The sequence below is a fragment of the Eschrichtius robustus genome, chromosome 2 (genome assembly GCF_028021215.1).
Source record: "Eschrichtius robustus isolate mEscRob2 chromosome 2, mEscRob2.pri, whole genome shotgun sequence".
Taxonomy (NCBI): Eukaryota; Metazoa; Chordata; class Mammalia; order Artiodactyla; family Eschrichtiidae; genus Eschrichtius; species Eschrichtius robustus.
Genome location: NC_090825.1, coordinates 40,731,556 through 40,738,546, shown reverse-complemented (window position 1 = coordinate 40,738,546; position 6,991 = coordinate 40,731,556). Strand labels below are relative to the sequence as shown.

The window sequence follows — 6,991 nt, the reverse complement described above, 5'->3', positions numbered from 1 at the left end:
TTGTCAAATGACATTTAATATAATTATTGATGTGATTAGATTTAGGCCTACCAGTTTATTAATTGTTTGATGTTGCCGCCTCTTTTTTTTTTTAATAATATTTTATCCTTTAGAGCATTTTTAGGTTCACAGCAAAACTGAACAGAATGCACAGAGATTTCTCATATATCCCCTGTCCTCACACAAGCATAGCCTCGTCCATTATCAACATCCTCAACCAGAGTGGTACATTTGTTACAATTGATGAACCTACATGGACACATTATTATCACCCAAAGTTCATATTTTATGTTAGGGTTCATTCACTCTTGGTGTTTTGACAAGTGTATAATGACATGTGTCTCCCATTGTAGTATCATACAGAATAGTTTAACAGTCCTAAAATTCCTCTGTGCTTTACTGCTTTTGTTTTTCACTTCCCCTCCCCCCTTTTTTACATTCAATTTGATTACTTACATATTTTTAGAATTGTGTTTTTAATTTATTATATTGACTTTTAGCTATACTTTTCTTTTTTGTGGTTGTTGTAAGGGATTACAATATACATTTTAAACTTTTTACCATCTTCTTTGATTTAGTATTGTGTAACTTCAGGTAATGATATAGATTCATTGTAATGATATAGATCCATTTACTGTCACTTCAGGTCTGTTGGCAGTTGATTCTCTTAGTTGTCTTTCTTCTGAAATGTCTTTATTTTACCTTCATTCTTGAAAGATTCTTTGCTGTATATAGAATTCTTGGTTGAGAGTTCTTTTGCTTTCAATATTTCAAAGATCTTGTTCCATTGTCTTTTGTCTTCCACAGTTTTGGATGAGAAGTGAGAATAATCTGGATTTTCTAAGGCTGCTTTCAGTATTTTCCCTTTGTATTTGATTTTCAGCACTTTGACTCTAATGTGCTGGCTCTTGGTTTTCTTTGCATTTGTCCTGTTAGAATTAATGATTTCTTAAATCTGTGGACTTAACGTCTCTCATCAAATTTGAGAAGTTTTCAACTATTATTTTTTCAAATATTTTTTCTGCTCTATTTCCCTTCTCCTTTCTTTAATATGAGCTTGTGATTTTTTTTTCTTTAGCTTGTTGATGTGGAGGATTATATTAATTAATTTTTAAATGTTGGACCAACCTTGCATACCTGGTGTGGTTTGTAGTTCTTCAAATTCACTATCTTCAATTTCACTAACACTATTCTCTACCATTTTAATTTTATTATAAGCCAATCTTGTGTATTTTTATTTTAGATACTGTGTTTTTCAGTCCAAGAATTTCTTTTTTTTTTTTTAATAGTTTCTGTTTCCTGAGATTTTTATCCTTTCATTAATTTGGAGTGTATTTTCCTTTACCTTTTTGGGCATTGTTAGTCTTTATATTACTCATTTGATAATTCCAACATCTGGTTCAGCTCAGGGTTGGTTTCTGTTTATTGTCTTTTCCCTTGAGAATGGGTCAGATTTCCCTGGTTCTTCATATGTTAAGTAATTTTGGTTTATATCCTGAATACCGTGAACATTATGTTGTGTATACTCTGAATTCTGTTATATTTCTCCAAATATTATTCATGTTTCTATGTTAGCAGACAGTTTACTTGGTTAGATGCATGTAATCAATTCATTTAAGACTCCATTTTAGGGACTTCCCTGGTGGTCCAGTGGTTAAGAATCTGCCTTCCGATGCAGGGGACGTGCGTTTGATCCCTGGTCGGGAAACTAAGAGCCCACATGCTGCGGGGCAACTAAGCCCATGCGCTGCAACTACTGAGCCCATGCGCTCTGCAGCCCACGCGCCACAACTAGAGAGAAGCCCACGTACTGCAACGAAGAGGCTGTGTATCCCAACAAAAGATCCCGCATGCTGCAATGAAGATCCCGTGTGCTGCACCTGAGACCTGATGCAGCCAAAAATAAATAAATAAATAAATGTTTAAAAAAGACTCCATTTTATTGGTGTTCTCAATAAACTTTGAGAATAACTTTGTCCTTCCTGTGATATGTGGCAGATCATGAGTTTTATTCTTTTAGCTTCAGCTGCAAATTGCTTTGAGTCTGCCATGCACATGCATAGTTCAGAGGTCAGCAAAAGACTAGGGCAAGTTTATATACAGACTTTGGGGTACCCCTTCTTTCAGTCTCTTCTTTCCAGGATTTCCCCTTTATTTTCAAGTGTCTTTGGTTGCTTTGGCTCTGTCTTCTGGTTCTTCAGACCAGAAAGAGGGTTTTCTAACAAAGTTTTAGCCACTCTGTAATATACCATGACAGCAACCTGTTCTCAGAGTAAAACCACACAAATAGAAGACTCACCCTGTACTGTTCCTCTCTTCCAAATTCTAACACCTTTCCAATATCTGGTCTTATTAACTCTGCAGAGCTTTGAGGTAGTTGTTTTTTTTTTATTGTTTTCATCCTTCATTTATATTTGTTATTTTCAGTTACTTTTGTACGCTGTGAATGTATTCCATCATACTGAAAACAGAACACTCTCAGCCTCTGGCTTCTACTGCCAGAGTCTCTACTATGTACCACAGCTCAGTGACTTCCAATGAAACAGTGCTTAATTTCTGAAATTCCATTGCCTTACCAATAAAATGGAGTCTTAAGTGAATTGAGACATGTAAAATGATGGGCAGCAAAAATATATACTGATTTTATTTTTTCCCATATTTCCTTCTCCTCTTTCATAGTGAGGTTTGGTCTCTAATCCTGGATTGTCCATGTTCAAAATCCAGCCTGAAACCATATTTCTGGCAGTATGTCTAGAGTAGAGACTCTAACTCTTTTGATTCTACTCTATTTAGGTGAGACCTGCCCCAGCATCCTCAGGTAGTGGGAATAAGTAAGACAGGAAGAAGTTCTCTTAAGACAGTAACTTAAAACTGAACAGCAAACTTCTCTTTTCTTATAAATCCTTTGGTTATTCTCACCACTCTCCCAGTATTAGGCAGTTTTAGTAGATCATTCTTTCTATCAGAACTTCTCTGTGTTGCTCTGCTCCCTTTTCTTCAGATTTTCTCTAGCTAGTTCACTGACCTTTCAAAAGTATTATTCATTTCATTTGCAAAGGAGTTTAGTTATGATCTTGTCTTATTCCCAGTTAATACTCCAAAAGCTTTTTTTTCCCCCACAAATAAAATAGCCATCAAGTGTTGGGTTAATTGAACACAGCTGTACTCCAATGAAGAATACTGTGACCAGCTCTTAAGCTAGGATTTTTGTTGCTGTTTTTTTTTTTTTTTTTTTAATTCCCATTACATTCACTCTACTAGGGAGTGAAAATGATGTATACAGCCTTACAAAATCTTTGCAATTCTGAAATCCAAAAAGCTCTGAAAACTGAACTTTTTTCTGGAAGTTTGGTGCAGATTCATTTGGATGCAGAAACTAACTGCAACTAATGTGAGGCTTTTCAGAGTCTTTAATTATCAATTTAGTGTAAGCATTCATGCATGTCACTGCAGAAATACTGATGTGCTCAATTATGGGCCATTGTTCCAGATTCTGACATTGGTGTTCCATTATATATATATGGCACCATACCTGTATTACCTATCTAAAATTTGAAAATTTATGAATTCTAAAACACATCTTTCCCTAAAAGTTTTGGACGAGGGATTGCAGACCTATATTATGGAAAAATGCTTTAGAACATGTTCATGTCTTATATTTTATATTGGAAAATTATATTCCATAAAAGCAATTATTTGGAGGTATATTTACCATTGAGTTAACTAAACAACTCACTAGAAATTAAATTCAAACATAATGAAACTAAGCTAACATTAATTTATATTTAAATGGCAAGAAAAGCAGCACTTAAAAAACCACAACCTACTTCTCAGCAACATACGCTGATTGCCGAAACTGCAGGAATTCTAACTTTCTGCACGTCTGCATGCAAAGTAGAAAAATTTCAACATTTCCAAAAATTGAATGATAGTCAGACTTGATAGAAAAAAAAGGTCCTCAGAAAGCCGTTAAGCATGAGTTAATGTTAACTATGAATATATAATTTCAGTATCTTTGATTAGTCCTTTTACTAGTTATAAGGTAATGCCTCTTAGTCATAAGGTGTGTAAAAATGGAAGTCAAAAGAATTTATCTTCTCACTCTTAATACGGGATTTTCATTTTTATGGTTTATTCTTGACTCATTAGAATTATCTGGTAGGCCAGGAACCATACTATAAAAGTCATCTATCTAGAATCATAGTTATCATGTTGAAGAGGTGGTGGTATTTGATGGTTGGATTGACTAAGGATGGTAAGAATAAACTTTTCCAACATAACACAGTCATTGTAAACCTCAGAGTAGGTATAAGCAATGAGATGTCTACTTTGTGGACATTCATGGAATTAACATTAACAAATATAAGGAATATACTCTCTGTGATTGTGCTTTGATGCACTTAACAAGGCCCACAAAACCACCCCAGTTTTCCCACTGTTTTATCACAATTACAGATGGACATTTTAAAATGGTGAAGGAAGGTAAGTTACATTGTAGCAACAAGGATAGGTCAGAACTCTTGAGCTGTTTTGGGTAAATGGATCCATGGTTAGAACTTTGTAACTTTATAGTATAAAATAAGCCTAATGAATTTTTTATTTTGAGGATTAGGGAGGAGAGAATTTTAATCCAAATAAAAATTTCAGTAAAATTGTGCAATTACTATTTAAACCTCTAAGCTTGAAATTATATTGACACATCTTTGGGGCCCTGACTTAAATCACCATTGCTCTTGGTTAGATGTGTGTGTATATATATATATATATATATTTTTTTTTTTTAGTAGAAAAGATTGACGAGTTTTTATTTATTCAAAGGGACATTTCCAGGTGCATAAAGAAGCCACAAGTTAGTGTTGTTAAAAAAAAAGACAATCAAACATCTGCTAATCAAGTGATACATTTAATGAAAACCACCTAAGATAGTAAAGGAGACATGAGCTAACTGCAGAGAATTTCTGTCGTAGAATACCTCCCCTCCACTACCACGCTGGACACCACTGCAGGGCAAGTCATGGCCGGTGAAGCAGCGGAGCTGGAGGTGAGGAAGCTCATTGGCCAGATGCACTGAACTCAACGAGGCACGTGGAGATGAGGAACTTGCAGATGTAATATCCCACCTAGATGGATGTGGTTTGGAACCCGTGCTTTGCTGCAAGGGCTGGTAACCCTAGGGCAAGTTATCCAATATCCCCCAAGCAGCCTCATTTGGGTCATGTCTGGTTAGACCCTCCTTATTCCAAAAGCAAAAACCAAACCAAAACAAACAAACGAAAAACTCCCCCTGAAGACAATTAAATCAGTCCCTACGGTCTCACTTTCTCTTCCTTCCTTCAACCCTTTTACAAAGGATAATACAGGGGCGACAGTTCTGAGCTCTCAGGAAATAGGGTCTTAGATGCTTTTGGAGGTTGAGAGGCTAGAACGGCAGTCTAGAAATTCCTTTCATCTTATGGCACTGATTTAGTTTAGACTTGATTTCTCCTCCTCTCGCTCCACCCGTGCTCTCTCACCCCCAGACGGACATATTGGCATCAAATAGCTCTAGCTTTCAATCTGTACTGGGATTTGCCAGCAGAAGAGACATTGGTCGTTGTCATCCTTAAGTTCCCACTCCACCACCAGTTTTATAGAGGGGTATTCACTCTTCACAGGTAGTTTATTCAGGTAGCTATAGGTCTTGTCTTTTTCAGTGGGGCAGCTGATTCCACTCTTAAAACCATCAGGCTCAGGAATAGGAAAGGGAATTGCGACGCCCATCACAATGCCATGCACCACAGCTTTGCTACTTTGAGACTGAGTGCTACTGGTGAACGTGACATTGACACTGTAAGACTGTCCTTTGTGCAGTTGGCAGGGCTGGGTGGAGCATGGGTTCACATTCACTCCCTTTATAACTCTGACCCCAGAACCGCAGTCCTTGAAATGCACCGGCTTGGCCAGGGCAGAGGCGCTGAGTGCCAGGAACAGGAACGCGGCGCCCAAGAAACGCATCGCAGCTAAGACTGCAAGCTCAAGGGAAAGAGATGTATATATTTTTATTTTTCTTGGTTTTCTTGGATTAAAGAGCTGTATAAGGCTTGATCTTTCATTATTTTCTTGGTTACTCTCTCAGGTTTCTTTTCTCAGATATTTAATGGCTGGCTCTTTTTGTTCAGGCGTTAGTTTAAATATCACCATCACTTTCTTTCCCTGATTCTTCCCTTGTTTTATTTTCATCACACTTTTTTTCATAACACTTAAAACTGTGTTAAATGTTTATTTCTAGTCTCTCCTCATACCCTGCCCCATGTAGGCTCCAGGAGGGCAGTAACCTTGTGCCCTCTACTAAACTGCTAGTGCAAGAACAGTGTCTAACACAGAAGAGGCACTTAATAAATATTTGTTGAATAAATGAATTAATGTGTGAATGAACAGATCAGAGTCAGAGTGCAGGAAAATTACAAATAATTGCAATGGGTGAAAATACCAGTTTCACTGTTAGTTAACTATATCTTGGATATTTCAAATGTCCAATATACATTTATAATTGAAGTGTTTAGATTTTAGCTTAAAGACTTTAAAGCTGGGAGTGATCCTCAAAACACTAAAAATAGAACTACCATTTGATCCAGCAATTCCACTCCTGGGTGTATATCCAAAGAAAATAAAAATACTAATTCAAAAAGATACATGTACCCAAATGTTCATGGCAGTATTATTTACTATAGCCAAGATATGGAAGCATCCTAAGTGTCCAGCAGCAGATGAATGGTTAAAGAAGATGTGGTATGTGTGTGTGTATACAGACACACACACACACAAGGGAATACTACTCAGCCATAAAAAAGAATAAAATTTTGCCATTTGCAGCAACATGGATGGACTTGTAGGGCATTATGCTAAGTGAAATAAGTCAGAGAAAGACAAGTACTGTATGTTATCACTTGTATGTGGAATCTAAAAAATAAAACAAAGGAATGAATATAACAAAACAGAAATAGACTCAGCT

General features: G+C 36.5%; 1 pseudogene; it reads right to left on the bottom strand.

Annotated features, from left to right (window-relative positions):
• Window positions 1-5,347: 5,347 nt before the first annotated feature.
• LOC137756477 (NPC intracellular cholesterol transporter 2 pseudogene) lies at window positions 5,348-5,994 on the bottom strand (annotated as a pseudogene).
• Window positions 5,995-6,991: the final 997 nt, after the last annotated feature.